The 15638-nt window shown below is 53.2% G+C and overlaps 1 pseudogene; it reads right to left on the bottom strand.

The window, feature by feature from the left end:
- Window positions 1–15638, bottom strand: part of LOC104994116 — a 36242-nt pseudogene that overhangs the window by 13350 nt on the left and 7254 nt on the right.

The raw sequence follows: 15638 nt of genomic DNA, 5'->3' as shown, positions 1-15638 counted from the left end.
CCGTCCAGGCTTGCCTCACCCCTCCCGGTGCAGTCCGCAAGGCAGGCCGGGGATGGGAGCGGCAGTCCCCCTCACACCTTCCACTCCCTGATGCAGGAACCAGCGCTGCCTCCATGACCGCAAATGGCCCCTCTGCTCTGGTGCCAGGAGGCCTGGCGTGGGGTCGGGGTTCCTAGCATCAGTGCTGCAGAGACAAACCTGGGTCTGTGTTCCAGCCCCACATTTCACTTCCTTGGTTACCTTTGGCAAGTCCCATCACCTCGCCATGCCTCAGTTTCTCTCTTGTAAAGCCCAGATAATAGCAATGCTTCCTTGGAGGGCTATCAGGAGGGTTAAATATAAGCACAGGACTTAGTATGGAGCTTGGCACTCAGGAAGGAAGTGTCTATGAACCCAGAGTTCTAAGAAAGATTCCCGCAGATGGTAGGCCTCAGGTTCCACCCTCAGGGGTGATGATGCTGGCCCATTGCCCCCTCTATGCACAGGGTTTCCAGGCCCCTGGGATAGGGGGGCCCCCACTGGGCAAAGTGAGGTGAACTGATTCGCTGTTTCTTGTGAGTAGCCAGCTCCTCTGGTGGCACTGGCCTGGCTATAGATCTGGTCCAGATTGGGTCTGTCCTCTGGAGCCTCCTCCCAGCACTGCTCCATTAGCTGGATGCACTCGGGTGGCCCATGGTCACGGGACACCAGGGGCTGGCTCAGGGGAGGGGGGGATACCACCTTCCTGGTGATTTCTGCAACAAACACAGACGCGCCAGTGGGGCTGAGGTCCCCAGGATGGCTGGTGGTGAGGCATGGGCCTGGGATCCTGAGATGGAGGGCAGGCTGGGCCTGTGGGGTGTGGATACCAGGCCATGAGAGTGTTCCTCAGCCTCTTGTTCTCTGCTCCAGGGCATGCTGGCCAGGGATCCAGGATTGCTGTTTTCCTGGGCCCATTCCATAGTGTGGTGGGGAAATGGGTCTCAGCTCGGAGCTTGGAGAATGGGGCCTGAATTCTGGATCCACCACCACCTGTCTGTGAGATGGTGAACAACACAGCCATCTCTCTGAGCCTTGGTCTCCCCATCTATGAAGTGAGCTTAACAAACTGCCTTCGTGAGATGAGTGCTGAGGAAGGAAATGACAGATGCTAGATTTTGGGGTGCTAGGTTCACCCCAGCCCGTGAACCCTGCACAACTTGCTGCTGCTCTGTTGCCAGCAATGTCCAAGAATGTGCTCACGACCTGGGCACTGCAGATCTGTCTGGCAGCCCCACCACCCGGAGGCCATCTGGGGTCGACTCTGCACAACTGTGAGGCAGGACTCTCTGCTTTGCATGTTCGCCCTCATCATGACTCTTTTCCCAGGACAGTCCCTGCTGTGGATCTTCCTGTGCCCGTTTCACATGATAAAGACCACAGACTGAGTCGAGATCTGATGGATCAGCGATCCAGCTCCGTCTCTGTCACTTGTCATCACTCTGTGCCTTGGTTTTCCCACCTCGGGCAGCCCTAGGGGTGCCTCAGGGAGCTGAGAGATTCATGGGCACACCAGGAGGATGAGAGGCTGGGTACAAAGCTCAAGCCTTCAGCGGCACAGGAGGAGATGTCAAGATTATCCTTCTAATCCTGTGCAAGCTATGCTATGTTCTGAACCTCAGTCTCCTCACCTAATGATAATAAGACAGACCTCACAGGGCCATTAGGGGTGGAACAGGAGGGCTGGGACCCTCCTCAGAGGAGGCAAAGAGGTGGGTTCCTTGGAGAGAAAGTTCCCTGGAGAGTAAAGAGAAGCTTCTCTCTGGATTTCTCTTTGCCGACCTCCTTGCTGGGGGAAGCCCGTCATTCACTGTCCCATTTTACAGACAAGGAAACTGAGGTTCTGAGGAGGTGGTAACATCGGTCAACTGAGCCACAGGGCCAGTAAAAAGTAGATGCTAGAACTGGGCTTGATAGCCTCCCAGCCTGCACTTTTTTCTCTGCCCAGAGGCTCCCAGTCTGTAGGCGTCAGGCCCTGAGGGCCTCTGAGTAGAGGGTCTAGGGAGCTGTATATGCTTATAAAGGAGTGTGCACAGATGGAGCTCATAATATCTCTCTCTCTCACACACACACACACACACACACACACACACATATGTCCAGCTCTTTTTCAAAAGCATTCTAATGGTGTGATGAATAAAATACAGGTCCATTTCAAAGCATTGCTTATTTCAGAGCAGATTTTTGTCTCTGGGTATTTTCTCAGTCACCAGATACTAAAAGTCAGATAGTAGCGTGTGAGGCTCCAAACTTTTTTGTCATTAAAGTAGAGTTCTCACAGGTGGTCATGTTGGGAACCCATAGCCCAGGCCAGGCCAGATCTCCTTTTCCCTCCCCATGCTGAGCCCACTGTCCACATCCAGCCCATCACTGGGATGGATCAGTCCTGCTGGCCGCTGACCAAGAGCCTGTACATCCAGCTCCATGGAAGATGCTTTCTGGATGACTCCAGGAGATTTTAGGCCAACACCACTGAGCCCACTGGGATCCCAGACCACAGCTTCCCGCTGGGGGGTCCTGCCCCTCTCTGAGCTTCACTGCTTCATCTCTGAAGAGTGCACTTACCACCTCACAGCACTGTCCATTGGCATAACACAGATGACAGTGCTTAGGAAACCACAAGTGTCCACCCCGCCACAGAATCTTAAAAAGATGCTACTTCTGGGACCTCCTTGGTGGTCCAGTGGTTAAGGATCTGCCAGCCATTGCAGGGGACACAGGTTCCATCCCTGGTCAGGGAAGATCCCACGTGCTGCAGAGCAGTTAAGCCCAAGCACCGTGACTGCTGAGCCCAAGCTCTAGAGCCCATGAGTCACAATTACCGAGCACCCCAACAAAGAGTAGTCCCCCACTCACCACAGCTAGACACAAGCCCACTCACAGCAACGAAGACCCAGCACAGCCAAAAATAAATAAATAAAAATTAATTAATTGTTTTTTCAAAGATGCTATTTCTTAGAGCAAGGAGGTCCGCTTCTCAGTAGGAGAGTGGGAAAAACCTGGGCTCTTCCCCAGTCGCATACCCCTAAAACCACCCAGGCTCTAGCATGTGCCAGGCTCTTGTCTAAAGCATTTCACTGAATCCTCACAAATACTCTTAGAGCTAGGCATCATGGTCCCTATTTTACAAATGAACAAACAAGCTCAGAGTCTGAAAGAGATTTACTCAGAGTCATGAGGTGAACTGGTGTAGAGCTGGGCTCAAGTCCATGTCCCCCAAAGGCTGTGCTCTGGACATTTCACTCCCTGAGACCAGGAAAAGTGCAGCCAGGGAGTAGCAGGTCCGGATTGACAGCCCAATGCAGGGGCGACCCTGGGGTCCCTGAAGTCTCAGGAGCACTGGCCTGAAGGGCCCTGCACAGCAGCAAGACTCACAAACCCCATCTGGCTGTTTGCCTTCCCACCCCCTCAGCAGGCAGATGTCAGCAAGTTGGAGGTGGGGGGGAGCAGCCAAGGAGAGTTGAACAAATGGTGTGACCAAGCCCTTCCCCTTCCCACTCCTCCACCCCATAAATTTGGGACCTGGAATGCTCGTGATTCATGGAGCAATACTTTGGTGGAGAAAAGAAGTGAGGCCAGGCCTCCCTGTGAGGTACAGATTCTCCATCTGGGGTGGGAGGAAAGGGGGCTCCATCACTCCATTACTGCCTGTGCTGTGGGCTGAAATGCAGGGTATCCGTGGGACAGGTCCCCGGGATTGGACAGAAGCAGCCGGGGGGCAGGGGGGCACAGGCTACTGAAAGAGCAGCACAGAGCCCAGGGAGCCCTGAGAGAGAACAGACTCAGAGGCAGTGTTTCTGAAGCTGGGCCCCAGCACTGGGGTCTGAAGAGAAAAAAATGTGTAAGACCAGGTGCTGATGGGGAAGGTGTGAGTGATTACCCCAGAAGCACAAAGATGTGCTTCAAGGAGCCCCACTCAAGCAGAAGACCAAGTCCCCAAACACCCAGAAGATTGGTGACATCTGACAGGGATTGGATGCCTGACATTTTAAAATTTAATCCTCACTCTAAAGATGGGGAAACTGAGGCCGAGAGAGGGTAAGTAATTAGTGTACGGTCATGCAGTAAGTGATTCAGGGGAAGAACTGAGGTCTCCATAGACGCGAAATCTGTGCTGGGCAGCTGGATGGTTAGGGCATAACCACCTCTGGACATGGCAATAACATTGGGAGAGGAAGAAAGGGGTTTGGCTTTTACCCAGAAACCAATGTTTTTAGTTCTAGAGATGGTGAGCTGCCATTTTGGTAGCTGCTAAAGGCTGCTTGGCTTAAGCCAAAGAAACCCATTTCTTGTCATCAAATCAGGCATGTGTGTCTCTGTGGTTATTTTCAGGCCCTGATTTCCTGATGCTCACAGAGCTACTCAACTATGTGGGGACTCTGCCAGAGACAGGCCGAGGAAAGAGGAGGAGGATGATGTACCTTCCGCTGGGAGCCCCGAGGAACCGTAGGGCGGGCCTCGAGTCAGCACCTCCTGCAGGACAATGCCGATGCTGAAGGTGTCTCCTCTGAGGGTGCCCCGCCTGGGTTCTCTGGGTCCCCGCAGTAGCTCTGGAGCTGTCCACAGCAGCTCTGCAGTCACAAGGCAGGACCACACGGCCGTCACTGGCGGACCATCCAAGCTGGCCAAGCTGGGTGGGTGCTTCACACATGTTGTGCCATTGCTCTGTCCCTACAGTCCCAGAGGAGGGAGGTGCTTCTGCCCTCCCCCATTCACAGGTAAGAGTCCTGAGGCTCAGAGAGAAAAAGCCATCCACTCCAGGTCACACCACAGGAAGTGCTGGAGGACCAGGCATCTCCCCCTCTCCCCTTCCCTCCAAGCGCCGGGCTTAAACAGAGGCCTCAGCACCTACTGGCAGCCCCCTGCCCACCCCTGAGCTGACCTTCTGGGGCTGGCTGGGGGCGGGGAGCCCTCTGAGCATCCAGGAGCTCTGCATAACCGTGGTCAGTGACCTTCAGCACAAAGCGCCCATCCACCACACAGTTTTGGGACTTGAGGCGGCCATGAGGGAAACGCTGATGGTGTAGATACCGCACCCCCTAGTAGAGTGGAATCATGAGGGTCCCTTAGGACTGTGGTGAATGAGAAGGACTCCTGCTTCTCTCAGAATTCCCAGGAAATCTCCCTGCGTCCCTTCACCCTTTGCCACACTGTTCAGATTTTTCTCAATAAGACAAAGTGGAAAATGAGGCCTGGGAAATGAGCCTCTCTTGTCTCCCTTCCCTCCCTGTTGCCCCCACAGCTCCAGGCCTGGGAAGGGGTCTCACATGGATCAAATCCAGCAGCAGGGAGGCCTGGAAGGTCCAGTCCAGCCGCAGAGCCTCATTCCTCAGCAGGTCCTCCAGGTTGCCCCGAGCACAGTGCTCCAACACCAGACCACTAACCCAGGGGCCACGAAGAAGCCCTGGAAGGTGGTGATGTCCTCATGCTGCAGCCCCCACATCTTCCAGCACAAGGGCACCTTAGCAGCCCCTGGGGACTCTCAAAGGGTGGACATCTGGCCCCCTGTACTTAGAACCCAGCACAGGGCTGAACACAGAGAGGCCTCAGAAATGTTGGATGGAAGTGATGGGTGGATGGATGAATGAATGGATGGTACAGATAAAAGATGAGTGGGGGATGATGGATTAATGACAAATGTGTAGATGGATGATGAGTGTGTGGATGGATGATGGATGGAGGGATGGACAGATGGATGAGCCAGTGAAATGAGGGCGTGGAAGCATCATGGATGAATAACTCAATACACCACAGAATATGGATCTAGGCCTATTCTCCACCTAAGTGACATCATGGCCTGTAAAACTGTAAAATCTCTCCCCAAGACTCAGAGACAGATGAGGAGAAGAACCGAAGGGATCAGGAACAAGCAGAAAGCAGCCCAGCAGGTCAGAGAACTCAAACCCCGTCAGCTAGGCTAGCATTTGCCCGAGCAGGAAAGAGGGAAACATTGTCTGGCATGGCTTTCCTCTCAAATACAGTTCAGGGATCAGCTAAGTGAGGGAAACCTGAATACTCTCCCTACCTCCTTAGGGATTTGCATGCTTATTAGTATATGTGATGAGGTGAGAATGGCTTCAAATCCTTTAACCCTGCTGCCAGCAAGAGGTTGGGCCTCTGACCCCTCCCTTTGAATCCGCGTTGGCCAGTAGAACATGGCGGAAGTGAACTTGTGTGTTTTGGGTCTAGGTCTTAAGAGACTGACAGCTTCCATTTCCTGTTTCTTGGAGCCCTCTTTGTTGGAGGACTAAATGTTCATAAAAAGTCCCTCCATCCCAAGTCACCCCACGGGTGAGATCATATGGAGAGGCCCTGAGACTATACTGAGTGGAGAAGCAGGTTCTGTTGAGTATGCTTTTCCAACTGCCCAGCCAAGGCATCAAGAAACCACCGAGAAACCCTCAGTCAAGGCCAAGTGGAACAGAAGAACTGCTTGGCTGAGCCCTGCTCAAATTTCCTACCACAAAATTGTAAGATATTGTAAAATGGTTGATGTTTTAAGCTGCTAATTTTGGGATAAATTGTTACACAGTCACAGATAACTGAAACAGACTTATTAAATGTTCTGAGAAGTTCTGTGCCTAAGCCAAGCAATTTCTAAACTCATTTGACCACATATAGGACCTTTTCTTTCAAGAAACATCTACACGTCTCAGTTGTAAGATGCCCACTGGGGAATGTCTAAACTAATCTCTAATCAATTAATCTCTCTGAATTTGATTTCAGATGACATGATGTTGGAAATATTAATAAAATTCACCATTTACTAAAGGTACTCTTCTTGCCAGAGACAGTTCTAGGTTATTCTATATACTCTCTCTGTGTGTGCTAAGTTGCTTCAGTTGTGTCCGACTTTTTGTGACCCCAAGGACTGTAGCTTGCCAGGCTCCACTGTCCATGGATTCTCCAGGCAAGAATATTGGAGTGGGTTGCCATTCCCTTCTCTAGGGGATCTTCTCGACCCAGGGATTGAACCCAGGACTCCTGCATTCCAGCCCTCCTAATTCCCATTTTATTAGCTCCATTTTACAGGAAAACTAAGTGTCCCAGGCAGAATTCCATCTGGGATCTTCCTGACTCAAATCTTATGCTCTGCCCTCCATCCCACAGTGCTTCTCAGGATGGTGATAATCTCAGAGGTGAAGGGGCTTATGTGAGTAGTGATGACAAGTGGCTGGAAGTTCCCCGAGGGAAGGGATCCTGTCTCTCTTCTCCAGTGCTGTGTCTCCAAAGCCCAGAGCATAGAAGGTGTTCAAAAAACAGTGGACAGATGAACAGATACGTGGAGGGATGAAGGGTGCAAGATGAGGTCCTTTAGCGGTGCTGATCGTACCCTGTGATGATAGTGGTGGAGATGGCTGTGCCCTGGTTGTCACGATGATGAGCATATGGGGTGGGGGTGTGACATGGGGGATGCTGGTGTGGGATGGTGACAGCGATGGTGCATATCTGTCATGACAATGGGCCAGTGATCATGATAATAGTAAGTCCTTCCTTTTTGGAGGCTAGGAGCTTCTGCATTGAGTAGGGACCAATCCAGACCAGTAGAGGTCTCCTGACAGCACCCCTCCACAGCCCACCCTCCACGCCCTCTGCCCTACCTTTCTGAGGACTCTAAGGCAGCTTGGCCGCAGCTCAGGGGCTGTTTCACCTTCAAATCTCTTTAGCCACACCAACTCTCCCTGTTTAAGAAAAGACAGCAAAAGTTTATCCACTGCTGGTCCCCAACTGGAGTCAACTCCTCCACCGCTCTCAGCCTCGGCTTCTTCCCCATATGTGTGTTCTTTCTGTGTGCTCCAAGCCAGGAAGAGCCTGGCCATTGGAAACAAAAAGTTAGACTCTGTCTTCTTCAGCTGACAGACCCAAGATCCAGTCCTTACTCCACCACTTTCTAGCTCGGTGACCTTGGACAAGGGACTTCAGTTCTCTGAGCCTCATGTCCCAGCTCTGTAAAGCCAGGATGATATCCTCACCTACATGAAGAAGGCTAACAAGATCGTGGAGAGAAAACATGTTAGCTCCTGGCCTTGGGCACCTGCAACGTTCCAAACCCAGCAAAGTGAGGGGAGCTCTGAGACCCAGAGACCCTAGGGGAGGAGGGGAGGGTGAGAGAGGCAGAGCCCCTCAAGATGGGGCTCAGTCCTCGCCCAGAACTTTCTGTAACCTTCGCCCTCTCTCCTCTCATCACTGGTGGATTCCTGCCTCCTCAGTCTGGCCTGAAGTGCTTTCCGTGGAGCAGTCAAAACATGTTTTGTACATCCTTAAAGCCTCCTTTCAGCAGAAGAGAAAAAAGATGGGATTCTCCGAGGGAGAAGGTGGAAAGAAGGAGCACGAGCCTCATGTGGCTTCCCGTAGAAACTATTAACCTGGTTCATCCACCGTGAGACACAGAACAGGAGAGTCAGAGATCAGTTAATTGCTGGATTTGAGAAGCCAGCACTAGAGAAATCATAGTGTCCTCAGCAACTTTAGTATCTGACTGGTCTCACCTCTGTCCTGTCACCTGGTGACCCAAGCTCTGCCCAGAGGCTGTCCTGGGCCTGGGTGCTGCCCCACACTCAGGGCCTTGGGGACCCCGGACCGCACCACCCCTTTCCAAAGCCCAGTTGGCCCAGTGCTGAGAGAGGTCCTGGGCCGGACTCATACCAGCAATGCCCGGGTCCAAGTGGCCGGGGACTGGTTGTTTCCCAAGGTCAGGTCACAAAACATGGGTGACAGGGAGTTGGAAGCCCTGCTTCCCACTTCTAGCCCTGCCACCGACTTGCTGTGAGACCCAGAAAAGTCACTGTCTGTCCCTCAGCCTCGGTTTCCTACGCCATAGCAGGAACGGGGCATACAGAGATGCTCTGGGTTCCCTCAGCTTCTCCCAAACTGACAAGAGCTCTCAAAACCTGGGCCTGGGGGTGGCAAGGGCCCTCACCTGGTTACAGAGCCATGTTGGCGGGCTCCTGGGGGGCCTGTAGGCTCCTTGCTGACCACTGGGCCATAGACCTCAGGCTCCTGCCGTCTGCCATACTTCTTGATTTGCTCACACTGTCCATGTGCAGCCTCTGGAGGCAGTAGGTGTGGTCAAGAGCTAGAGCAGCTCTGCCCACGCCCTGCCCACTCCCCAGCCTGGTGCCCGCCTCCCCCCAGCCTGGTGCCTACACCCCTCAGCCTAGTGCCTGCTGCTGCAGCCTGGTGCCTGCCCACCCACCCATCTGCTGGATGAAGGTGAGCTCCTGGGCCATCAGCAGGATCCGGTGGGGGCCCCGCATCAGCTGCAGCTGCCGGATTCTCCATCTGGAGGTGAGCAAAGTGCAGGACAGAGAAGATGGAGCTGTCGTCACTCCCCCCATCTGGCTCCTCAGAGCTGCCTCTGATCCAGAGCCCTCCTGGTCCTCCCTGTTTCCCTGCCTGTCTGCCCCATCAGTCCCTGCTGGGCTGAGAAGGCACCACTGAGCACTGTCCCCTCAGAGCCCCTAGGTCCAGCTCAGGGCTGGATGCACCCCAGGCCTGATGTGTCTTCTGGTCCCCAGCTTCGGTGTTTCCAACCCACCTAGGGGCAGAGGGCTATCCTTCTTGGATGTCACTGAGACTCAGGGAACACAGAGGACTTCAGACCCAGACGATTGTTTTCAAAGCTGAAGAACTCTGAGGTCATCCTGACCAAGCCCTCAATGCACAGGTGTGTAGCCTGAGCTTCAGGAAGGATGGAGTCTTGTCCGAGGTCCCAGGCTTCTTCCTCAGGTCTCTAAGGACCTCCCAAGAGGCATGCCCACCTTGACAGGGCCCTGACCGAGGCTCTAGGATGGACAGGAGGGCGGGCGGTCCTGAGGTTGGGATGAAGGTTGGGATGAAGCTCCCTGCAGATGCCAGGGCTGTATACACAGCCAGGAGGCCCAGCGGAGTCAGGAGCACAGAGGGCAGATGAAGACTCAGGAGACCAGGATCTTACCTAATGAGGCAAGTGAGGGCCCCACCGGCCAGCACCCGGACACAGGCCAGGGCCAGCGTGAGGAGGCCTCCAGGGGGCTGCTGACCTGTGTGGGAAGCAGGGGCGGCATGAGTCCCAACAGTAATTAACAACCACACAGGAGCTCAGCCCCTTCACTCAGCTCCTGCACCTACTGGCACATGGGGACACTCTCCTGCCCAGTGCCAGCCCTCCCGGGGAAGGCACAGAATGGCCCTGGACTGTGGCCTGGCCATCACACACGCGTTTGATTCCCAGCACTGCTCTTAGGGTTCTCACTTCAGGCTCCTGGCCGCAGGGGCCCCACAGACCCTGCACAGACCCCATGACTGTCTACACTCTGGCCCTCATCTGCCAGGATGCTGGGCTCTTCCCACTAGACTGAGAGCAGCTGGACAGTAGGGCCTGTTTCTTATTCAACTTGGGGCCCCTGGGCACCTTACACAGGGGCTAGACAGGCAAGATATTGAATAAAAATGGTAGATCCCTATCAATGATTATTCTGCTTCTTACATAACCCCCACCATGGGCTGCTCGTTATCTATTTCAGCAGCCATTTTCAATGTCATTCACTTTGATTGTTAGAGGAACCTGAATCTTAACACTGAATGTTAATCTCTCTAGCTCTCATATCAGGATTGAGTGTGTAAAGTCTTCTTGGGACTGGTGGGCAAGGTGCGGAGGGCCACTTGGGCAACTCTGGCATCAGCCTGGGCTGACAAGATGGCAAAATGCCAGGCCCTATTCTGGAGAGAGGACAATGATCTCCACTGTCACACAAGTGGGGGGATCATCTCTTCTTCCTTCCTTGCCTCCTTCCCTTCCTTCCTTTTGCTGAAGGACAGCACTGTCCATCTGCCCTCTGATGAGATGAGCCTCCTCCAATTTTGTCCCGATAATAATAACAGCAGCAAATAGCTTGTAGCACATATTATTCTGTTGTTTAGTCGCTAAGTTTCGTCCAACACTTTCGCAACCCCATGGGACTGTAGCCTGTCAGGCTCTTCTGTCCATGGGATTCTCCAGGCAAGAATACTGAAGTGGGTTGCCATTTCCTTGTCCAGGGGAATCTTCCTGCCCCAGGGATTGAACCCATATCTCTAGTATTAACAGGTGGATTCTTTACCACTGAGCCACCAGGGAAGCCCATTTATTGTACTCCTGTATATTGTATTGCACTAAACACCTGTTCTAAGGATGTCACATATTTCAACTGAGTTATTCTGCACAGTGACCTCTGGAAGTAGGTATGATCATGATTCCATGGAAGAGGAAACAGAAAGACAGGCAACTGTCTCTGAGTGGCAGAGCCTAGGTTCCCAACCACCGCCCGCCCTGCCCCTCACCCGGGAAGGAGGCTTGACTCCTGATCTGGAGGAGGTAAGAGAGGAAGCATAGACAAGAAAGTAGTCAGCAAACACAAAGAAACAGGAACGTGGCTGGTGTGTTCAATGGGAGGAAGACGGAGGGCAGGGAGCCGAGGGTGGCAAGGGTTCTGGCTGTACTCTGGGGAGGCAAGCCTCTGCAGGCTCTGAGCAGGGGAAAGCCCGCTCTATTAAAATATTTTCCAAGGATCTTCCAACTGCCATGGTGAGGTCCAGAGACAAGGGCGGAAGCACAGAGGCCTGCTGGGAGGCTGCTGTGGTAATCCAGCAAGAGATAATGGGGTCTGGACCAGGGAGGAGGCAGGGGATTGGTGAGCAGGGCTCTGCTTCTTGGCAAATTCTAAAGATGGAGCCCCCAGGGTGTTCTGATAGGCTGGGCCTTGGGTGTGGGGAGACGAGTGTGCCTGAGCCTTAGGGAGGATGGGGTTGCCGTCACCTGCAGTGGGAAATGCTGGGGAGGAGAATGGGAGGAGGCTGGGGGCAGATCCGGAGTTCAGTTTCAGACAACGTAAAGTTGAAGACGCCATCTAGGCATCCAGGCAAGAGGGGCTGCTGAGCGGTGGCAGAAACCTGAATGAAGCCTCGTCCCTCCCTCATAGAGCAGATGTTCTTGAAGACCAGCCCCAGGCTACACTCTCCGGGCGCTTCTGTCTGGTGGCAGAGACAGGGACAGCAGAGATAAACCACACAATGTGGCCGAAACTGTGACAAGGGCAGCCAGAGGCTGATGGAGGTCTTCATAAACACCTCCACCAGCCCTGGCTCACAGACTTTACCCTCTGACAGGAGTTTGCTCATTCATTCAGTGAATCCCTCCACAAACATTTCTAGAGCACTGTGTGCTGAATTCAGTGCCAAGAACTGAAGATACAACAGAAGATAAGATTCAGAGTCACTACCAGCATCGTGATGGAGCTCACCGGGGGAGGAAGGCAGGTGCGCTAAGCCAGTGCAGGGACAATGTTTCATTCATTCATCCTTCCCTGGGGCTGAGCACAGTAAATCTTCAGTCAATATTTGTAGAAGAAAGGAGGCAAAGAAAAAACTGGGTGAAACTTTCTTTGTTGACCTCCTATTATTAGCCTGGGGACAGATGGCACTGGTCTCCCCAACACAGGACACACACCCTAGGAAGCTATGCCCCCAGACACTGTGGGGAGCACCGCGGTAGCACACACACCCCGCCCCCTCCACCCGCCATGGCTCAGACTGGAGAGTTATTCTGGAAGGAAAAAAAGGATTTAGCCAGGCAAGGCCAGAGCATTCCAGGATGAGGAAAACACACATGTTTAGGGAGGCTGGAAAGGGTGGCATGTGTTTAGGGGAAAGACAAAGAGGAACAGTATCAGGAGATGGGGCAGGAAGGACAGCAGGGTCTGGGTCATGGGGTAGGGGAGTGGCTGCTGAAGGTTTGGGGCAGGCAGGGATGTCAGCAAGCCTGGTCAGACCTGAATTTACCCCCAACAGCAGCCACTGCAACTAGGAGTGCATGAGGAGCTGCGGGTGCACTTGGTACACACGTAGGAGTGTGCTCATCTCCACCTGTGCGCTTGTGTGTCAGTGCAGTTTCATCAGCGATCAACGCCTGGGTGGGTGAATCTCAGAAATGAGAATGTGTGGGTCTCGTGTCTCACACTCCCCAGTGGTCATAAGGTAAAGGGGATCTTGCCCTTGGAGTTGATGGACTTGGGGCCCCCTGTGTAACCTTAGGCAAGTTACCTAAACTTTCTGAGCTTCAGTTCTCCACTGGGGCCCATAGAGGATAGTGTCCCTGTCACAAAGCTGTGGCGAAGTTTAGGAGACCTGAGAGGTGGGAACGTGCTCTACACATGCTTTAGCTTGCTGGGCTGAGGGGTGGCCTTGCTAGGCTTCCCTGGAGCTTCACAACCCCTGGTTCAGTCTTTTCAGTGGCTGTTCAAGTCTCTTCCTTGCTCCTGCTCCTCACATGACTGTCCACATGGAGAGCCTTGATGAATGATGGATGAGTGAATGAATGATGGATGGATGGATGGATTGTGGAGAAATGGATGAATGGATGGACAGATGGATGGATGGGTGGATGGGTGGACAGATGGATGGATGGGTGGATGGATAGATGATGAATTACCTCTTATGCATAGTGCATTAGGGTCAAACCAGCAGTTGGAGTTGTGAGCTGGAGGGGCTCCTCCTGGAAAGTGGACAGCTCTGTTCAGGGGCTTCACTTGCCATGGGTCTGTGTCCAGGATGTGGGTGGGAACCAGCTGGCTTCCCTGACCATCTGTGTCCAAAATGACGTACTGAGCCAGCCTCCTCCCCTTCCCATCTATCCGGATCCTCTGGCTAAAGCCAGCCACATCCAGAGGCCCTGTGTGGTCCCCCAAGTGGGCCCTGAGAGTCCTGCCCCATGGATCTCAGAGCGGTTCAGGGCGTGGGCCAGCAGGACAACAGCATCAGAGATGGTTCCAAAGAGCAGGGACACCTGAGGGAGAGACGCTCTTTCAGCTCCATAACCCCCCGTCATAGCCTCCCAGATATTTCTGAGTCCTGGCCCTCCTGCCCTCAGCAGTTGTTTGAATCACCATCCCCTTCCCCCATCCACAACACAGTCCTCTCTTCAGTCCCACCATTACCTCAGTCCCCACTCAGAAGCCTCCGCATCTCCATGGCCACCACCATCATGCCGGCTGCCACCACCACCCTCGCCACTCACCTAATACTTCTAAAACAAACTCCCAATTCTGCACGGTTCTTCGTGGCCCTACTGCACCAAACCCCATTCCTCCCAAATTTGAAGAACTGGAACTACCACCTGTCCAGTTTCTCAAGCCTAGGCTTGATTCCCAATTCCTGTCTCTCTCTCTCTTCAGTTCATCATCAAATCTTTTTAGGTTTATATCAGAATTTGTTTCCAGTCTAACTGACTTTTCACCACTTCTACTCCTGCCCTCTGGGTCCAAACCCCCTTCACTGTTTACCTGAACCACACAGGAACCTCGTAAGGGCCTCCCAAGGGCCTCCCTGCTTCATCCAGCCCTCTTCAGACCACTCGCCACAAAGCAAGCAAACCATGTTTTCTTACTTAAACCTTGCTGGTTGTCTCCCATTTCACTTATGATAACTTCAGATGCCTTACCCAGTTTACAAAGCCTCACACGATTGGGCCCCAAGCTCACCTCGGAGCCCTCTCCCCATCACTCATGACAGTCCCACCACTCCACGCTCCCACAACTGTTCCTCTGGCCCCTGATGCTCACTCTGCCTCTGGGCCTTTGCACTTGCTGTTTGCCCTGCTTGGTTGCTTGCCATTCAGATCTTCACCTGACTGCCTCGTTATCATTCAAAACTCAGCTCAAGTGCGCCTCCTCCACGTGAACTTCTCTGCCGGTCCTGTCTCTCGTTGCCACTACTCCATCCCAGTTACTCTCTGTCACTCTATCCTGTTTTACTTTCTTGATGACACAGTCACTACTTGAAGTTGTTTATTAAGTTGCTTGGTTAGTGTCAGTCTCACTCTAACAGAATGGAAGCTTCTTGAAGGCCAAGGCTGTCTACCCATCCTCACAGCCTTGATGCCTGGCACAGAGCCACGTGAAAGGGACTCAACCCACATTTGTCAGATGAATGACTGGTTGAATGACCCTCCATCATCATCCACATTCCCATCACCACCTCCAGGCACTACTGGCTTCTTATCACCAGGAAGTAGCCATTCTGGGAGAGACTCAGGCAGCCGAGTCCTAGGAACCAAAACTGAGCCGGCAGCCACGTCCCCAACCACCCATACTCTTCAGATCCACAGCAGTGACTTCAGAAACCCTTCCCGCTCTCCCATACTTCCATCACTCTCTCTTTCTGACCTCCACAGTGTGTTAGAGAAATGTGGGGAAAGGAGAGGAAGAATGTGTGTGAGAGAAAGAGCAGATGGGCTGGAGATGGGAATCAGAGAAACCGAGTTGAAGACAGAAAAATGGAGGCAAGAGAGACACAAGAGAAGGAGAATCAACAAAGTGGCCAAGAGAGTGAGAGACACGAGAAAGAAATGAGATAGACAGACACACACACACACGCTCACACACACACACACACTCATACACACACATGCACACACACGCTCACACACACACACGCTCACACACACACATATAAGAGATAGAAAGAGACAGACAGAGCAAGACATTTTGTCAGATAAGGGACAGGCCATGTGCCCACAGTGGAGAAGGAACCGGTTGGCCGGGTGGGTGAGGGACATTCGCGCCGGCCTGCACCCTTGCCCCTTGGATCCTGTGAGGGTCTGTGCC

This window comes from Bison bison, unplaced genomic scaffold, assembly GCF_000754665.1.
Source record: "Bison bison bison isolate TAMUID 2011002044 unplaced genomic scaffold, Bison_UMD1.0 scf7180017864251, whole genome shotgun sequence".
Classification (NCBI taxonomy): domain Eukaryota; kingdom Metazoa; phylum Chordata; class Mammalia; order Artiodactyla; family Bovidae; genus Bison; species Bison bison.
The sequence above is the reverse complement of the archived record's forward strand: the minus strand, read 5'-3'. Positions and strand labels throughout refer to the sequence as shown.